The sequence below is a fragment of the Euprymna scolopes genome, chromosome 37 (genome assembly GCF_053919585.1).
Source record: "Euprymna scolopes isolate OS-2025 chromosome 37, ASM5391958v1, whole genome shotgun sequence".
Taxonomy (NCBI): Eukaryota; Metazoa; Mollusca; class Cephalopoda; order Sepiida; family Sepiolidae; genus Euprymna; species Euprymna scolopes.
In genome coordinates this window covers 72,510,928-72,529,374 of record NC_136518.1, presented here as the reverse complement: position 1 = coordinate 72,529,374, position 18,447 = coordinate 72,510,928, and the positions used below count along the sequence as shown (strand labels likewise).

At 33.0% G+C, this 18,447-nt stretch overlaps 1 protein-coding gene and 1 pseudogene across 2 annotated transcripts in view; one reads left to right on the top strand and one right to left on the bottom strand.

The window, feature by feature from the left end:
- The first annotated feature begins 493 nt into the window (after window positions 1-493).
- Window positions 494-18,447, top strand: part of LOC145261225 (protein retinal degeneration B-like) — a 633,753-nt gene continuing 615,799 nt past the window's right edge. For both annotated transcript variants that reach the window (XM_080119583.1, XM_080119584.1), the window contains exon 1: window positions 494-638. The gene's annotated coding sequence lies outside the window, so the exon portion shown is untranslated. The remainder of the gene's footprint in view (window positions 639-18,447) is intronic.
- LOC145261396 (U2 spliceosomal RNA) lies at window positions 15,166-15,305 on the bottom strand (annotated as a pseudogene).

Below are 18,447 nucleotides of genomic sequence, written 5' to 3'. Positions count from 1 at the left end.
AATACTTATCAAATTGCAGATAAAATATATTTTTTTCTTATTGTTGAGTTTCAAAATATTTAGTGTCTGTTCATTATTGGTGCTTAATATAATAATTAATTTTATTTTTTTGAAAATTAAAATTAAAAAATATATAATCTGGAATTCTGACTAATAAAAATCATTTCAAAGTAATAATTTTTTCAGTTTTAAATTATTATTAAAAATTATATTTTCTTATTTAATTGTTGAAAAAAATATTTTTAAAGAAAAGTGATAATTTTATTTTATTGTGATAATTTTGAGTTGTTAAAATTGAGTTTTTAAATAAAATAAAATATATATATTACTTATAAACGCTGAAACAGAAAAATAACCATTGTTAAAATAAAAGTTTAAAATAAAATACAAAATCATTTTTATCTTTCAAAATTCATTTATATATATATATATATATATATAAATTTTTTTTCCTAGTTTCAAATTAGAAACGCTAAAGTTTAACTAATTTCTTTTTTTTTTTTTTTACTTAAAAAAAAAAAACTTTTCTCAACATTGGAATAATCAATTCTACAATATTTATTATTTTTTAAATAAAAAAAGACTGTGATATAAAACCTTAAAAAAAAAAACGGAATATAGAAGAACACTACAAAAAGGTAAGTTCTCTTTTTTTTATTTTAGAATTTGTTGCTGTTTACATCTGTGGTTCAAACTGGTTCTTAATAATTTTTTTTTTTTTCTTTTTACATTTTCACCCCAAACAAGGCAAATTGCCACTTTGGTGTAGGGGGCTACTATCAGGGGCAACAACTACTGGGGTACTATGTAGGGATTTGGGCAGCAAGATGTCGGTTCACGTTACACTTGAACTTCTGCACGTCAGTACTGTTACTGTTGGGGAATGGAATTCCAAAGTCTAGCGGTTCTGGGGAAGAAACGATTGGAGTAGAAAGATCTTTTACATCTAGGGATCTCTACAGTGTGGGGTGGGATTTAGCAGCCTGTCTGGTTTGTCGAGGGTGCTCACGCCGTGGGGGCACAAGTGATTGCAGTTCGTCAGAGCATTCACCACTAAAATACTTGTAGAACAGGCAGAGGGATGCAACATTTCGTCGATGGGACAGAGGCTGTAGCTTAGATGCCAGTTCAGGGTCTATCAGGTTTGCGACTCTCTTTTGAACCTTGTCAAGGAGCGAGAGACTAGTAATAATAGCAAAACATGAAATACTACATGGAACCAAGATCACTGAAGCCGTGTATCTAATAAGTTCTCTAACCTCACCCCATCCTCCCATTGCCACATCACTGCCCCTCCCCCCAAAAGAGTGAGACCAAACAGTCAAAGAAAGCCGAGGAGTGAGCACTGACCAGACCTCCGCCGGACAAGTGCTAAGAGAACTGGGACCTTGGGGAGGCTTATTGCCACTCAAATTCCAGTGTAGAGACCAATAGCCGTTGCCAACGAGAAATCAATGGCAAGCAGCTGTTGAGTGTTGCGATAATGCAAATTTATTTGCAAATATTTTCGGTGCTAGAGCAGAGTGATCCGTGCTATTTTTTAAATCGTATTTCCAAGTTTAATTAAAGTTTTATGACATGTTTTTTTTTATTCAATTGTAAGGTTGAAGTATAGAATAGGTACAAAATACCCTCCCCTCCCCATGTTAAGAATGGCTTTTTCAATAATAACGTTATTATTTACGTCCGGATCGGATCACTCCCTGCACCCTGCACTAGTACCATATTTTCGAAAGAGGTGGAGAGTACTGGAAACCTGGGAAGACTTGTTGTTACTCAGCTTCCAGGAAACACCACAGTCTGTTTTCAAGGAGAGATCTTTGATGACCTGTGTGAAAGCTTATTGTGAGCCAATAAAAAAACAAACAAAAAAAGATATTTATGATGTATTTACATATTACGGAACGGAAATGTCATATTAAAAAAAAAACAAGAAAACACACAAATCGATAAAGTAAAGAAAGAAAAACACTTTTAAATAACTTAAAGCGATTAATGTAAAATCGTTAGCATTATAAGGCTGGTCTTACAAGGGTCAATTTTTACGACGTGCCCCAGCGTATTTTATTTTATTTTTTTTTTTTTGTTCAAGATAGCGACGCGAATCCGACCAGTCCCCTTTTTTCTTACTCATACATTTTATTTTCTTACTTCAAAATAAAACTATTTGATCAATGTACGTGGTTTTTGGCATATGACATTTTAGTGATGGTTACGTACATCATAAAAATTCTGTAATTTCTGTATTAAATTTACATTTTTAATTTTTGATACTCCTATGGAATTTGAACCGAACTGTTTTTTTAATACATTTTATTTTTATTTTAGTTGCGCCTGCTGAAATAACGTTATTATTTAGAAAACAATTTTTGGTGCTAATGCAGAGAGTGCACTCACTGCACTGCACTGATCCGCGCTATTTTTTAAATCGTATTTTCAAGTTTAATTAAAGTTTTATGTTTTTTTTATTCCATTGCAAGTATAGAATAAGTACAAAACACCCTCCCCATGTTAAGAATGGCTTTTTAAATAACAGTATTATTTCAGCACGGATCACTCTGCTGCTGTGCTGTGCACTTAGTACCCAATTTTTAACATGGGGAGGAGAGTGTGTTTTGTAACGCTTTCGCTTCTGTACTTTCATCTAACAATTTGAAAAAAAAAAAAAAAAGAGGTGCAACTTTAGTGTCTCCGACCTAATCGTGTATTTTCGAACCAAGGCATTTTAAGGGGAATCATTACGTACTTACATGTCATGCCGAAATTAGTATAAATTCCAAAGAATACAAAGAATGGTCCCGTAGATGATGTACTAGAGCTGAGTTTACGGGGAAAAAAGCGTGAAGTTATCGTAAAATTTGAATTTAACTTAAAAATACTATTAAAAATAACGCCGTTTAATAAGTGCATAAGCACCTTAATTTTTGTTTAACCATAACCTTAAATCAACCGTAAGTTTTAGCGGGAACAATCTGTTTTTGTTTTTTTTTTCCATAGGCGTCATCACTTATCAAGGCCGATAGGCCACTCAAGGATAAGGGTTAAAGAGTGTAGAGTAGTCAAAAGGACAATATAGTAATCGATAGTAATGGAAGTGCGGTAAATTTGTTAACTTAAGTGGAACGGCTCATCAGAAACTTGTTCACGTTGGACTTGGTTCGGTTCAAATTTTGTAGAAGCACTTAATTTTTAATATAATAAACAAAATTTCATAATTGTAGAGAACTTTGGAAATTCGAATGATAGTTTTTGCTTATTTCGTATTTTTTAAAATTATCTTTGCTTTGCTATCATTCATGACAAGTGAGCCCCGTTATCTAAAAAGAGAAGGGGGCATACCCTTGGGGTAAATGTAACGATACGATGGTCTAAACGGTTTGCGATTAAAATTAGTGTGTGTGTGTGAGAGAGAGAGAGAGAGAGATTTTAATTTTATTTGTACAGACATGTAAAAACATCGTGACAATGACATGATGATGTTTCGATCTATAGTTATTAAAAACTAAGATCTTGGGTGAAAAAGTCTGTCCTTTCAGACATGACATTACAAACGTTTTGGAGTTTAAATTAATTTAGTATGATGCAAGTACGTTTTGGATTATTGAGCAATAAAAATAAACATGGTGCTTGGTGCTATGAGCCAAATATATTACTTCCGGTTCCATTTTTTTTTAACCTCACGATTTTTGTAATATATATTCCGAATGTGTTTTTGGTGCTTATTCAAATTGGCACTTAAGGTGGCAATTTAAAGTAAAAAAAAAAAAAATAAAAAAAAAAAAATAAATAAATAAACAGAAACGCATGTATGATGTACGCACTTGCTAAAGAACGATGTCATATTCCAAAAAGCACGTAATTTGATCCAATAGTTCTGTTTGTTTTGTGTTTTTTTTTGTTTTTGTGTTGTTTTTTTTGTTTTTTGTTTTTTTTTTTGTTTTCTTTAATCAAGAAAATCAAATTTTACAACTAAACGAGTCGTAATGTTTTTGTCGGGCATGATGAAATCCGATGAAATAAATAAGCGAGAGACAATTCAAATCGATATATCGAGGTATAAATCAGCCTTATGTTCAATATAGTTTAGTAGTAAAATCGCTAATGATGGTAAGTTTTAATTTCTTTGATTTTAAACAAAACTATTTGATCAAACCACGTAATTTTCTGAATATAACATGTTCGTTCTGTAACAAGTATCACACACTTTTTTGTATTTTCCTTTTAATTGTCGCCATAAGTGCCAATCTGAATAAATGCTGTGTTTTTCTTGCGATTACATGCGTAATACTGCAACAAATAAACAAAAACAAAAAACATTTTATTCGCCTACACATTTTTTTTTATCGCATTCAGTTTACGCCGTCCATTTTTACATTTACCCATTGTGGTTGGTGCCCCACTGCCCCAGTGCCCACTGCCCCACACGTAATGGGCTAAATGGCCTTGACCACGGATTATCATTTAAATCAATTCTCTCATCTCTCCTTAAAATTGACCTTTTGTCAAACTTGTGTCTTAGAAAGAAGCTGAATAAATCCCGTGTAATTGTCAGACTGCGTTGCAGTTTTCGAATTAACATATGCCACTCAGTCTCATTTAATGCATCATTTTTTGTTGTCTTTTTAAACTAAAACATTACAAACATTTTCCGTTTTTATTAGAAATAAATTTTGCAGCCCAATATTCAAAAACTGAATAAAAAAAGGTTCAAAATTTTTTCTAAATTAGATTTTGAGAAAAGGAGATGTCTATAATCTTCTTCTCTTTTTCTTTCCTTCCTTCTCTTTCTTTCTTTCTCTTTCTTTCTTTCTCTTTCTTTCCTTCTCTTTCTTTCCTTCTCTTTCTTTCCTTCTCTTTCATTCCTTCTTGCTCTTTCCTTCTTGCTCTTTCCTTCTTGCTCTTTCCTTCTTGCTCTTTCCTTCTTGCTCTTTCCTTCTTGCTCTTTCTTTCTTTCCTGCTCTTTCTTTCTTTCCTGCTCTTTCTTTCTTTCCTTCTCTTTCTTTCTTTCCTTCTCTTTCTTTCTTTCCTTCTCTTTCTTTCTTTCCTTCTCTTTCTTTCTTTCCTTCTCTTTCTTTCTTTTTTCTTTTCTTTCATTCTTTCCTTTTCTTTCATTCTTTCCTTTTCTTTCATTCTTTCCTTTTCTTTCATTCTTTCCTTTTCTTTCATTCTTTCCTTTTCTTTCATTCTTTCCTTTTCTTTCATTCTTTCCTTTTCTTTCATTCTTTCCTTTTCTTTCTTTCCTTCATTCGCTTTTCTTTCTTTCCTTCATTCGCTTTTCTTCATTCGCTTTTCTTTCTTTCCTTCATTCGCTTTTCTTTCTTTTTGTTTTTCTCATTTTTCCTTTCTTTTTTTTTTCTTTTTTCTCTTTCCCTTTTTATTTTCACCCCAATAATGCATAGTGCCACTTTAAAGTAAGGGGCAACTATCTGGAACATAATTGGCAATGATACTATGTAGGGAGTTGAGCAGCAAGATGTCTGCTCACATTGCACTTAAACTTCTGCATGTCAGTACAGTCAAGGAAGCAGTGATTTGGAAGGAAATTCCAAAGTCTAGCAGTCCGATGGAAGAAACTATTAGAGTAGAAGGCTTTCTGACATCTGAGGGATCTCTGTGTAGGGGTCGGATTTTGCTTTCTGTCGGGGATATTTACGTCGAGAGGATGCAAGGGTTTGAAGTTCTTTGGGGCACCTACCATTAAAATAATTGTAAAACAGACAGAGGGTGCAACATTTCGTCGATGGGACAGAGGTTGAAGCCTTGCTGACAGTGTGGAACCATGTCTAAGAGCGAGAGACTAGTTGCAGATGCATCAGCCCAAATGTGGCAACAATACTCCATACATGGGCGCATATGGTGGCTTTGTAGAGGTACAGGACACTTTCAATCGTAAGTAACATTCTAGCACAGTAGAGAGCCCACCTTTGCAGCAGCCTTGGCAATGCCCTCAGTGTATCATAAACCATGGCTAATTAAAGGTGTCTTGTAATTATTAAAGGACCTTCGTATGGCGGCCATATTTTTTCTTGTTCTTACGCAACAACTCGGCAATTGTTTTTTCGAATTGAATAACCACTTTAAAATAAGTTAAGCACTAAAAACTTATTCAGCTAGGTAGAAGAGTAACTTATCTTTGTTTTGACAACATAACAGCTGTTGTATATGTGTTTTTTGATAACGTTTTCGTTTTGTTGTCTATTGTAAAAATAATGTCCTACTTTCCAAGTACGAAATAGTTAACACTTAAAAGACAGCAAAACACCGAAACCCATAAAATGTACACAGAATTTTTGTGAAATGTTAAATGTCGGCGCGCTACATACGGAAAAACGGTTAATGAAACTGCATAAGCACCTGTTAAACTACACAAGTTCTATAACTGAACTACACAATGTGAAAATTTTTATTTTTAGATGGTGTGAATTTAACTTGAAAATCCTATCGTTTGTTTATTAACTTGTTAGATGAAAGTACAGAATAGTTTCCTCCTTATGTTAAGAATGGGTTTCTAAATAATAACGTTATTTACGCACGATTCGTATTCTGCTACCCATTCCTTTTTTTTTTTTTTTTAACAACTATTAACAAAACATTGAAACATGTGTTTGGTCTGCGAAAAAACAAAAAAAAAAAAAAAGAAAAATACATTCCGGTGGATTTTTTTTATTTTTTTTTTTTATTTAATTAAATAAATATTCGATTGATAGTAAATGTGAAAGTTACGTAGATGCGAGAAATGGGAGCAAAATGTACTATCAGTTGTATTGTGATACTATATTTCAGTTTTTCTATTCTCTATCAGTAGAGAAAGGCAATTCTAATTTTTGTTCCAATCCAGAGTATTCTTTTTTTTTTTTCCTTTTTTTAGGAAGTGGGGGAGTCTTACTTATCAAGATCCGGACGCCACTCGATGATAAGGTTTAATGAGTCTACGGTAGTCACTGAAACAACGGCGACGTTGAAACAGCGTATTAATAGTTATTAGTGGAAATGGGGTAGAAAAAGATTATTTTGGAGGGGAGATTCAGCAAGAACTTGTTTACATGGGACTTGAAGACGACTATATTGTAGTCAGCTGGAAAACAGGCTAGCGGAACAGTTCCACAGGTGGGCAGTTCTAGGAGAGAAGCTTTGTTCAGGGAACGTTTACATATAGGCACAGATAGAAATTGGGGGTAAACTGTTGAGGTTTGTAACTAGACGAGTGTTCTTGTGAAAGTTTGGCTAGGATGGGATCATAGATTGAAGCTCAGGCGAGCACTTGCCATGAAAATAACGATAGCCAGATCTCTACATTACAAACCGACCTTGTGCCTAATTCTGCCCTCGTGGGGAGACAAGTTAATAGATATATGACAAATGAAGACTTGTTACCGTGTGTCTGCTTCCCGACTAACTATAACATAGTGATCTTAAAATCCAATGTGAATAAATTCCTATTGCGCCGTCCTTTTATATAATCTTGCCCTACGCAAGTTCCACCATTACTGATCATGTTGTCTCACCATAACACTCATCCCTTATCCTAGAGTGGCCTCCGGGCCTTAATAAGTGGCGGTGACCTTCCCAAATAAAATAAAAAGTTGGTGTTAATGCAGAGTGATCCGCGCTATTTTTTTAAAATCGTATTTCCAAGTTTAATTAAAGTTTTATACTATGTTTTTTTTTATTCAATTGTAAGGTTAAAGTACAGAATAGGTACAACCCCCCCCCCATGTTAAGAATGTTTTTTTTTTTTTTGTTTTTTAAATAATAACGTTATTATTTCAGCACGGATCACTCTCTGCATGAATACCAAAGTTTATTAACAGTTTATAATGACAACGGTATTCTTTCCTTCTCTTTAAAAAAAAAATGTGGGCCTTCCTTCTCCAGAATGGCTAACAAAGGGGGGGGGGTAAGTAAATTTACAACAAATAAAGGTACTAGTGCACTTATTGATCCGTGCTCAAATAATAACGTTATTATTTAAACAGCCATTCTTAACATAGGGAGGGAGGGTGTTTTGTACCTATTCTGTACTTTAACCTTACAATTGAATAAAAAAAAAAAAAAACATATCATAAAACTTTAATTAAACTTGAAAATACGATCTAAAAAATAGCAGATCAGTAAGTGCACTAGCACCCAAATAAATGTTACCAAAGGCAAGATAAGTTACTGTTCCACCTGGCTGGATAAGTTTTTGCCTCCCTTTTTCCATTGTTTTAATAATTGAAATTAAGAAAACTTTCTGTTAATATCAGTACAACTACACCCGGCATTGTCACTTTAGATTAAAAATTAATTCGAACCAAAAAAGCGTTCTTATTTAGAATTTTCAACCTTATTAAAAAAAAAAAAATCTTTATGGTGTACGTTACGTACCCGTCACCTAACGAAAATGTCATGTTCCAAAAATCATATAAATTGATTAGATAGATTTATTTTTATAAAAGGAAACCATTTCTAAACGATTTAAAGCGATTAATGTGACATCGGTAGCATTACAAGGCCGATCTCGTAGGTTTACCTTTTTTTTTTTTTTTTGGTACTCATGCAGAGAGTGAGTGACCCGTGCTGAAATAATAACGTTATTTAAAAAGCCATTCTTAACATGGGGGGGGGGAGGGTTGTACCTATTCTGTACTCTAACCTTACAATTGAATAAAAAAAAAACATAAAACTTTAATTAAACGTGGAAATACGATTTAAAAAAAATAGCGCGGATCACTCTCTGCATTAGCACCTTTTTTTTTTTTTTCAAGATGACGCGAAACGGTTGCTTTTTGTTTACTCATAAAATTTGATTTTTCTTAATAATAAAACTACGTGATTTTTTTTTTTTTTTTTTTTTTAAACCTCTTCATTTTGTGACTGGTACGTACACACACATCATAGAGAGTTTTATGTTGAATTTTAAATAAAGTTTTTTAAAGGCGGACCTGTACGAGAGTGCTCACCCGTAAAAATACGTGTTTTTCACTTTTTTTTAATTATTTTTATTTTACGTATTTCCCCCCCCCCCCCAACGATCATCATAGATTACAGACTGAATAATCATATTAGCAGAAACAAATTTTGAAGAAAAACAATGACTTTTAAGAAGGGGGTTCACTTTCTCGTGATGACGTTCTAATCACGTGACACGGCGGCAAAGAAATGGACAGTAAGTCAGGTAGCAATGAGGTAGAACTTTATAACGAGAAAATGGACCTCCTTCTTAAGTCATTACATTAATTTTTTTTAATTTTTTTTCAATCTTTTTTCTTTTTCTGCTAATATTATACTTAAGTAATAATCTATGATAATCGTCGGAAAAAAGTTTTAAAAAGGTGTAAAACACTCATTATTTAGGGGGTGGCATGGGTACTCTCGTACAGACAGGTCCGCCTTTTTAAAATTTTGTGAGACAAAGCAAAAAGTTTGCCTCTCGGCTTTACTCGAACAAGTTAAGCAAAAAAAAAAAAAAAATAAAATTAAAAAAAAAAAAAAAATATGCGTATAAACCATCAGCGGCACTCCCTGATCTTGCTCTCCGCCTACTAAACTTGACCTTATGTCCATTTTCTGTTAACCAACATTTTTTTTTCTTCATTTCTATTAATAGCATTGTTTAACCATTTCTCATGTGTACTTCTCGCGTCTTTTTATAATTTATTTCTATTTGCTATCAGTCGAATATTTGAGGGGAAAACGAGCCTATAAAGATTCTATTTAAAAATAATATAATTACGAAATGGTCCTGTTCAGTGTCCAGGAAGGTAGTTAGACACAGTCATTTATTTTTAAAGGGAGGGATGCTGCTCCCCCAACATTACCATTCTGGGTGGATTTTTATTTTATTTTTAAATTGCCTCGGTCTAGAATGATTTTTACTTCCCTGGCCGAGATTAGAGAAAGTGAGCATTAAAGCAGCGATACGATTTGTTCATAACCAAAAATCACAGTAAAAATACAGAGGAAAACAAATCTTATTTATAAAATAATGATATCAGGTACTTGTGCACTTATTGTACCGTGCTGAAATAATAACGCTATTTATTTAGAAACCCATATGATGTTTTGTAACTATTCTGTACTGGGCCTAACAATTAAAAAAAAAAAAAAAGTCTTGAATTTAACTTGAAAATACGATACTTCTACACTTTATCGCCGAAACTGGATACGCCATTTTATTTCACGCACCTGCCGTAAAAATCCAAGGGAGAAATCAGTATTTTAAACTATGGCCGAAGCACGAAATAAATAACAAAAAAATTAAACCAGATAAACTTCCGGAAAGAACTATAAAAAAAAAAAAAAAAAAGGGAAATAAAGTGAAAGAGAACATATATCCATAATTGTTTAATTGGAAATGTTTCGATTTAATTAATGAAAACGGGAGAATTTATCATGAAATATTTTTTATTTTATTTTATTAAAAACAGAAAATGAAATGACATTTCATTAAAAAAAAAAAAAAAAAAATGGTCCGTGAAAAACTTTTCCGTTTTCATTAATTAAATCGAAACATTTTCAATTAAACTGAAAATACTATTTAAAAACTAGCACGGTACTATAAGTGCTTAAGATTTGGTAAGCACTTGGCTTTCTTCAGGCCCAAATCAAAGTGTAGTATCTGTTCTGATACTACACTTCTTCGGTCAGTGGATGAGAAATCCTTCATGACTGAGACGATTTTTATATAAATTTGTTCCTATCCAGTGCCCCTTTTTTTGGGGAACTGGATTTTTCCCACATTAAAGACCTACCTCGTGTCTAACTCTGCCCTCGTGGGGAGCCAAGTAAAACAAAATCGACGTAAAAAAATGTTAAGTAACCACTTCCAGTCACGCTGATTGTACATACACATAAAATATAAATAATAAAGCTTTCTTATTGACCACAAATGTCTATTAAATATAGTAACAGCAGGGTATTGTTTTGGATTTTCAAGTTAAAACATTAAAAGTTGATCTAGTTAGGCAGAAAAGTAACTCATTTTGCCTTTGCATTTATTTATTTTTGACAACTTTTCGAATCGATGTGTATAGTAAAACAAACCCAATTAATTTTTTTACTGTATGTTTTGTTTATTAAAATTAAGTTAAAATACAATACAGAATAGTTACAAAACGACTCCCTCCCCATGTTAAGAATGGGTTTCTAAATATTATTATTCCAGCACGGCTCGTATTCTAAATAATAATAATGATAATAATACTGCTTATGCAGGGAAGGTAAAGTCCCGTACTATTTTCAAGTTTTACGGTATCTTTTGTTTAAATTTTTAGGGGAAAGTACAGAGTAGTTACAAAAAACCTCACTGTGCACTACTACTGCAGTACTGCACTAGTGCATCCGTGCTGAAATAATAACGTTATTATTTAGAAATCCATTCTTAACGTGGGGGGGGGTTCTGTAGCTATTCTGTACTTTAACTTCACAATTTAATAAAAACACATAAAACTTTAATTAAACTTGAAAATACTATTTCAAAAATAGAGCGGAAGTGCATTAGCACCCACCTTACTCCCAAGTTAAGAATGGGTTAAATAAATAAATAAATAAATAAATAATAACGTTATTTCACCTCTTTGCATAAGTACCAAAATAAATAAATAATACAATCACTTTAACTACGAATGTCTTTGTCTTAGTATTCAGAATAACGAACCGCGTTGGAAAGCAACTTAATTATTTTTAATATCAAATATGATAATAACATTGTCATTATCCCGTCCCCAAATTTAATTAACGTTATTTTATTCGTCAAAAATTTTCTTTTTAAACAATTAAAACCGAGAAAACTAATTATTACTATTTTTCACGATCATTACTTAAAGTACACAGCGTTTATCTATTTATACGCGTTTCCCGGCAGCAGAAATTAAAATTCGAAACGAAAACCACCCACACAGCAAGTGCGCGTGCATCTCTTTTGCTTTTTTATCGTGGGTGCGCTTATGTAGATCGGTCCCCATGGCGGGCGATATTAGTGCGGTAAAAATTAAGTAATTTTTTTTTTTGTTGTTTTTAATAATTGGCTGCTCAATCCAAAGTATTCTGTTAGAACAATTGACGAGCAATATTTTTCGATAAGAATCGGGTATATATTAATCCAATCCAGTAATGGGTTACAACGGCCGAAAGGACATCGCACAAACTTAGACGTTGTGTTTCAGAAACTGAAAAAAAAAACCCAAAAAAAACTTACTGATTTTTTTTTTTTTTTTTTTTTTTTTTTAGTGCAGGTCCAAAATTCAATCTTAGTAGAAAAAGAAATCATTATGATCAACGTACCAATTAAAGAACGAAATTTAATATTCCAAAACTTCGTAAATTTATCTAGATTTTTTTAACTAAGAAAATTCAGTTTTTATAAAGAAGCGAGACGTGTTTTGAACCGTTACGTCAACTAAATTCGAACAACCGAGATCAAAATCAGTCGTGTAATGGCTACAATTTACTATTAAAATCGCTAAAAATCATTTAAAAAATGATTTTCTGTATACAAAATTACTTGATTAGTTTATGTGATTTTTTGGAATATGACCTTTTCGTTCCATGACAGAACGCTACGTAAACATTTTTTCTATGTCTATTTTAGCAACTTAAATTCTGGCAATCCTGGCCTTCAGGTCAAGATCAAAGTGTAGTATCTATTCTTCAGATGATGCACTTCAATTTCTTGTTCTCTGTCAGTGGAGGAGAAATCCTTCATGACAGACAATTTTTATTTTTGTTCCTTTTCTCCACATTAAAAAACGATCCTGGTGTCTAACTTTGTCCCGTGGGAAGACATTGTAAATAGGAACTTAAATTCTGGCTAAGAACCTATATATTTTTTTAATATTATCATTATTATTTTTTTTTTTTTTGCATTGTATTTTATTTTGTAAAGTATTTATTTTTATTTTTTGTGCGTTCTTTTCTAGTATTATTTAAAGAAAAAAAACTGAATCTCGTGGACATTTTATTTGTGTAAATTGTGATATTTTATACGGACAATTTTTATTAATTTAAACAAAATTGGTTTCGACGTTTTTTTTTTTTTTGTTGTTTTTTTTTTATTTTGTAGTCTTCATATATTGGTGTATCTATTTACTATGCCTCCCCACGGGACAGAGTTAGACACCAGGGTCGTTTTTTAACGTGGAGAAAAGGTACAAAAATAAATGGCATTCAAAGAATGGTTTGTTTTCCAACAGAAACACCATTTTTCCTTAATTGTTTAGAAAATATTTATTTTGCAGTATTAAGCCATGGTCATAAAAATAAATAAGGCAGTACTTAGCTAATTAAGGAATGCATAAAACTTAGTAACATCAAGATTCGGGCCAAAATGCTGCAGTTGCTGCTGCACTTCAATTTCTTGTTCTGTCAGTGTAAGAGAAATCCTTCACGACTGAGACAATTTTTATTTTTATTTCTTTTCTCCACATTAAAAAATGACCCTGGTTCCTAACTCTGTTCCCCGGGGAGGCATTGTAAATAGGAACATCACGATAGTTAGACAATACAAAACTCTGCAAATGTGACAGTGATACACATGTCATTCACACAGTTCTGAGGCAGCACGGTCAGGACTGCCGTGAGAAATTCTGCAGAAATAAGCAGGATCCTCATTGGTCGGTTTGACCGGCCACAATTTTGTTTGGACCTGTCAGATTGATTGTTGTTATTAACTGCCGAGTCGTATTTTTGACGCTGTTTTTAGGTTTCAGGTCGTGCCAGTTTTCAAAAAGACAGCAAGTCGAATAGACGTGAAAACATCTCTTTATCCGAGGTGTGGAGCTTTAAACTCTTTTGTCTCTGAGACGTATTAATGCCCTAACATAGGACGATACTTATTATCATTTGCAAACACCAATGCCCTTGTGTCAGGCGAAATATTATATTCTTCACACACCGTTGTGCTCTACGAATTGATTGATTGCCAACTCTGGCGAACACTAGGGACCTGTCGTAAGAAATTATACAGTCATCGTACAAGCCCTAACTGCCATTGTATCGATCGATTTGATTGGTCGAATCTAACTAGAAATGTCACATGCCTTTGGTATCAATTTCTATTTCCTTTTCAGTTTTCTTCAGTTCCTTCCAGACCTGACCTAAAACTATATCCGATGGTGAGGCCCCACCTTGCAGGGGAGTGTGGAGCCACCCTTTAATTGCCATTGCTCTCAGGTCCACTCTGACCCGAAGTGGTAGTACCTGTTAGGGTCCCAACTATGGGTTAAATAGAATCTGACTTAAAAAAAAAAATATATATATACTCCATTAAAAATCGTTCCTCAAAATAACTAGATTTGGTATTAAATAACCTGAAAAAGGTTGATATGCCGTAAAACAAAAACAACCAACCAACAACCAACCTTCCAGATCAGCGAAGGAGGAAGGACTCTTTTTTATATTACGTTTTCTAGGAAGCAGACGTGGGCGCTAACATTAGTGCCTTCTATGCTTCAGATCTCAGCCATGGATGAAGTATAGAACATATTTGTAAAAGCCTATGAATTAGGCTTACGTATAAGACGGAATGTCTACAACCGCATTATGGACCTTTCTTATCATTGTGAACTTTTCATCTTCGGTATTCAGCCTGTTTGCATGGTTATCAATTTTTTAGGGTCATGAGGTCCAATGGAACACGGTTAAATTCATCCTTCCCTGCAGCAGACTACGGCAGCATGCAAATTGCAAAAGGACTAAAATCTATCGCTTCATTGAAGCAAACTATCAGCTCGAACGTTGGACGCAAGATGGGTGCACTATTTTACAAAAATATCCTGTGTAGCAATAAAGTTTGTCTTGAATTTTACAGTTAGGGTTTGTTTTGTGATTGTTTCATTTCTTGCCTTCAACAGAGGGCATCAAACATGTTAGTTAAAATTCCCATCTTGACATAAAACAAAGCCGATAGCCATTAGTCGCGTGCTCTTGTTACACGTGTAATGAATGAATGCGTGAATGTAGGATTGACATGAAATTCTTAAAGATAAACTAAAATAACCGAAAAATGGGCTGAAATGACTTAAATAAATAAAAAGTAAATGACTTAGAATGACTTTAATGAACTTAAGGATGAATTGAATGACCTTAAGAATGACTTGAATGCTTAAAAAATAACTGAAATCCTTCAAAAACAACTTGAATGATCTGGAGAATGACTTGAATGGTTTTGAGACTGACTGGTTGTAAAGTGGGTAATCATTTTACATTAAATTAATAATACAGAAAAGTGATCCCCCACTTTATATCACAAAGTTACAAACATAAGTATAACATGTAATAAGAATAGATACTACACTTTGATCTTGGCCAAAAGGCCGAGGAAAGCTTAAAAAGCTAAGAACAGCATGTATTAACAACAGACCTTTGATCTTAACCAAAAAGGCCAAGCACAAAAGTGTTACGGACAGACTGACAGAGTGACTTATAGAGTCGCTTGCACGCGACTAATAATTCTTACACTGTATTCACATTAGTAGATCCACTGCATAATTACACTGAGGACGAATCATTTTCTTGTAAAGTCTAGTCAGCCATTCATGAACCCTGTTATTAACTCTGTGAGATAATATATTCACGTGGGGGCTTGTTTACATTGACACTCTTTTTAAAACAACGAATTTCACAGTGAGATTTCTTTAAATTTCCTTACAACAAACGATAAAAAAAAATTAAAAATTAATGTCCCCTAACGATTCCGGAAAATATTTTATGCATCTTTTAATATGGGACCAATAGGCCGTCTTTATTTGTCTTTTTGTTAATTATCAAAGTTGCATAGACATAAGAACTGCGTACACACAGAAAATCTCACCAGTCACGTGACACATCGGTAAAGAGATGTTGTGAGAAATTCCATATACAGTCGCCATCATTGTTTTTGTTTAGCCGCCCATGCATTAGTGGTCGGTCGTCATTGGTTTAAATTTGAATGAGTCAGGTGATTGACTTTGCACGCTTTTGTATCATGCTTTCTTTTTCAGTCTAGACAAAACTCGGCATCGGGATAGACTTAACCCAGCAGCTCCCACTGGAGGGCACTATGACAATTCCTTCATGAACACCTAACAGTTGGTGAACAAGGGACCACATCTCTACAAGCAGAGACAACTAATCCTGCTGAATCTATCCAAATTAAAGATGGCATTCAAGAACTGTTCTTCATGTTTATTTATCAAATATTGGATCTTATCTCAATTCATCTCGAGTCCTAAGTAGCTCACATTATGCCTAATTATAGGCGCCAACATTCCCGCCATGTTACCATGAACATTCATGGATCCATCCGAGGAACAACGAACTAACATTCCGTCAATAGGAATTCATACTAAAGTCTCCATGCGTATGGAGGCAATAACAGGCCACCGTTTTGCAAAAGGACAATATCAGAACCAATAAACTTTTATTGCTGTTACTTGTGAATAAATTTTGAGTTTGAAAGTTATGGCTTTTGTATTTGTGGATTCTTTTGCCTCTGCAGGGAGGAAATTGGGATGTGAGAAATAATTTCTCACAATTTACAATAAGTCAGGGAGCAAGTAAGTAGAACCTTATAACGAGAAAGTGAACCCCCTTCTTAAAAGTGATTAAATTTATTTTTTATCAAAATCTTTGCTAATATGATGGTTACGTCTGTAATCTATGATAATTGTCGGAAAAAAGTTTAAAAAAAAAAAAAAAAAAGGTGAAAAATAACGTATTTTTAGAGCAGGCACTCTCGTACTGATCCGCCAGTAATTGTTACGGAAAATTGGATAAAATTGCATTTTTCATAGATGTTATAAACTAGACGATAAGGAGTTCACACATAAGGGGGACATAACTCGGAACGCAAAATTTCGATTAGACTACAAATGTCGGTCTAATCTAATTAAAAAACTTCGAGTAGAACAATAGCTTTTGTGTTTTTAGTAAAAAAAAGAAAAAAGTATACTCGATGAAGTTTCGTAATTTTTTGGATATATTACTATTTTCGACATGACAACCAAGTGCGTAATATTGTTTTTGTTTAAAACGAAAGATATTAAAAACAAAAAATCTGTCTACTCCTAACAAGCACCAAATTGTTTAAAATAGTTCAGAAACATAAAAAAAAAAGCTCCTTAAGTGTGTGTATGAAATCAATATAAATCTTAAGAAAATAATTCTCGAACTAACGATATTATCATTGAAATAAGTATTGTTTATTAAATATTTTCACAAAATAAGTAAATATCTAAGTATGTAGTACATCAGCAATTGACCCCCCCCCCACTATTTCTTCCACTCGTATTAGTGTCAACTATATCATAAAAAAAAAAAACGTAAGCACAGTAAACAAAACAAAAATGTGGCTAGACATCGTTTTAAAATTAATACCTGTAAGAGGATCTACAATCTGTACTCAAAATCGATCCAGGATGAGGGAGGCTGATTATAATTAATTGCATCGAGCGCCGACGCATTTACAAATACCTATTTATGCAATGTTATATTATTAGGTGCTGATTAGCTATTCGTATCGGCGGTTTCTGGGGGCAGTATTTAAATCGGTCTCATGAGTTTGGATACTACCCTTTCATTGGCGGCTTCTGCAATAATATCAGAACTTATGAGTTTGATTTACGTGTAGAAACCGCCAGTACGGATGACTGATCAGCATATAACTATGTAGTTGAGAGCAGTCATATATATATATATATATAGCAAGTTATGAAAATATATATGGCAATTAAGTTACACAGAATATTCCGCGCTTCAACCTCGTGAGAATTCGTCAAGCTTGCTTGACGAATTCTCACGAGCCTGAAATGCAGAATATTCTGTGTAGCTGATGAATTCTCACGAGCCTAACACGTAGAATATTTTGTAGCTTAATTGCCATTTATAACTTTCATAGATATAACTTACTACCTCTACCTATGTATTGAGTACTTTTGAAGTAAATACTGAAAATTAACGCATAAATTATACCTTCATATATTAATTCATGTGATTAAATGAAGTAGCATATATATATATATATATATATATATATATATATATTATAAGATAAAATTAAAAGCCAAGAACAATGCGAGATTTTTTTTTTATATAGAGTAAAATTAAATGCAAACAAAAGAAATAAATTTCTTTTTTTTTTTTGTTGTTTGTTTTTTCTTTTTCACACAAATTTTAACTCTAAACAACAGTAATTTTTTTTTCTGTTGTATTCAATGGTGTTGTAAATCTCAATATATTTCAGACTTATTAGTCCATTTTCAAGAGAAGACAGCGCTGTCTTCTCTTGAAAATGGACTAATAAGTCTGAAATATATTGAGATTTACAACATCATTGAATACAACAGAAAAAAAAATTACTGTTGTTTAGAGTTAAAATTTGTGTGAAAAAGAAAAAACAAACAAAAAAAAAAGAAATTTATTTCTTTTGTTTGCATTTAATTTTACTCTATATAAAAAAAAAATCTCGCATTGTTCTTGGCTTTTAATTTT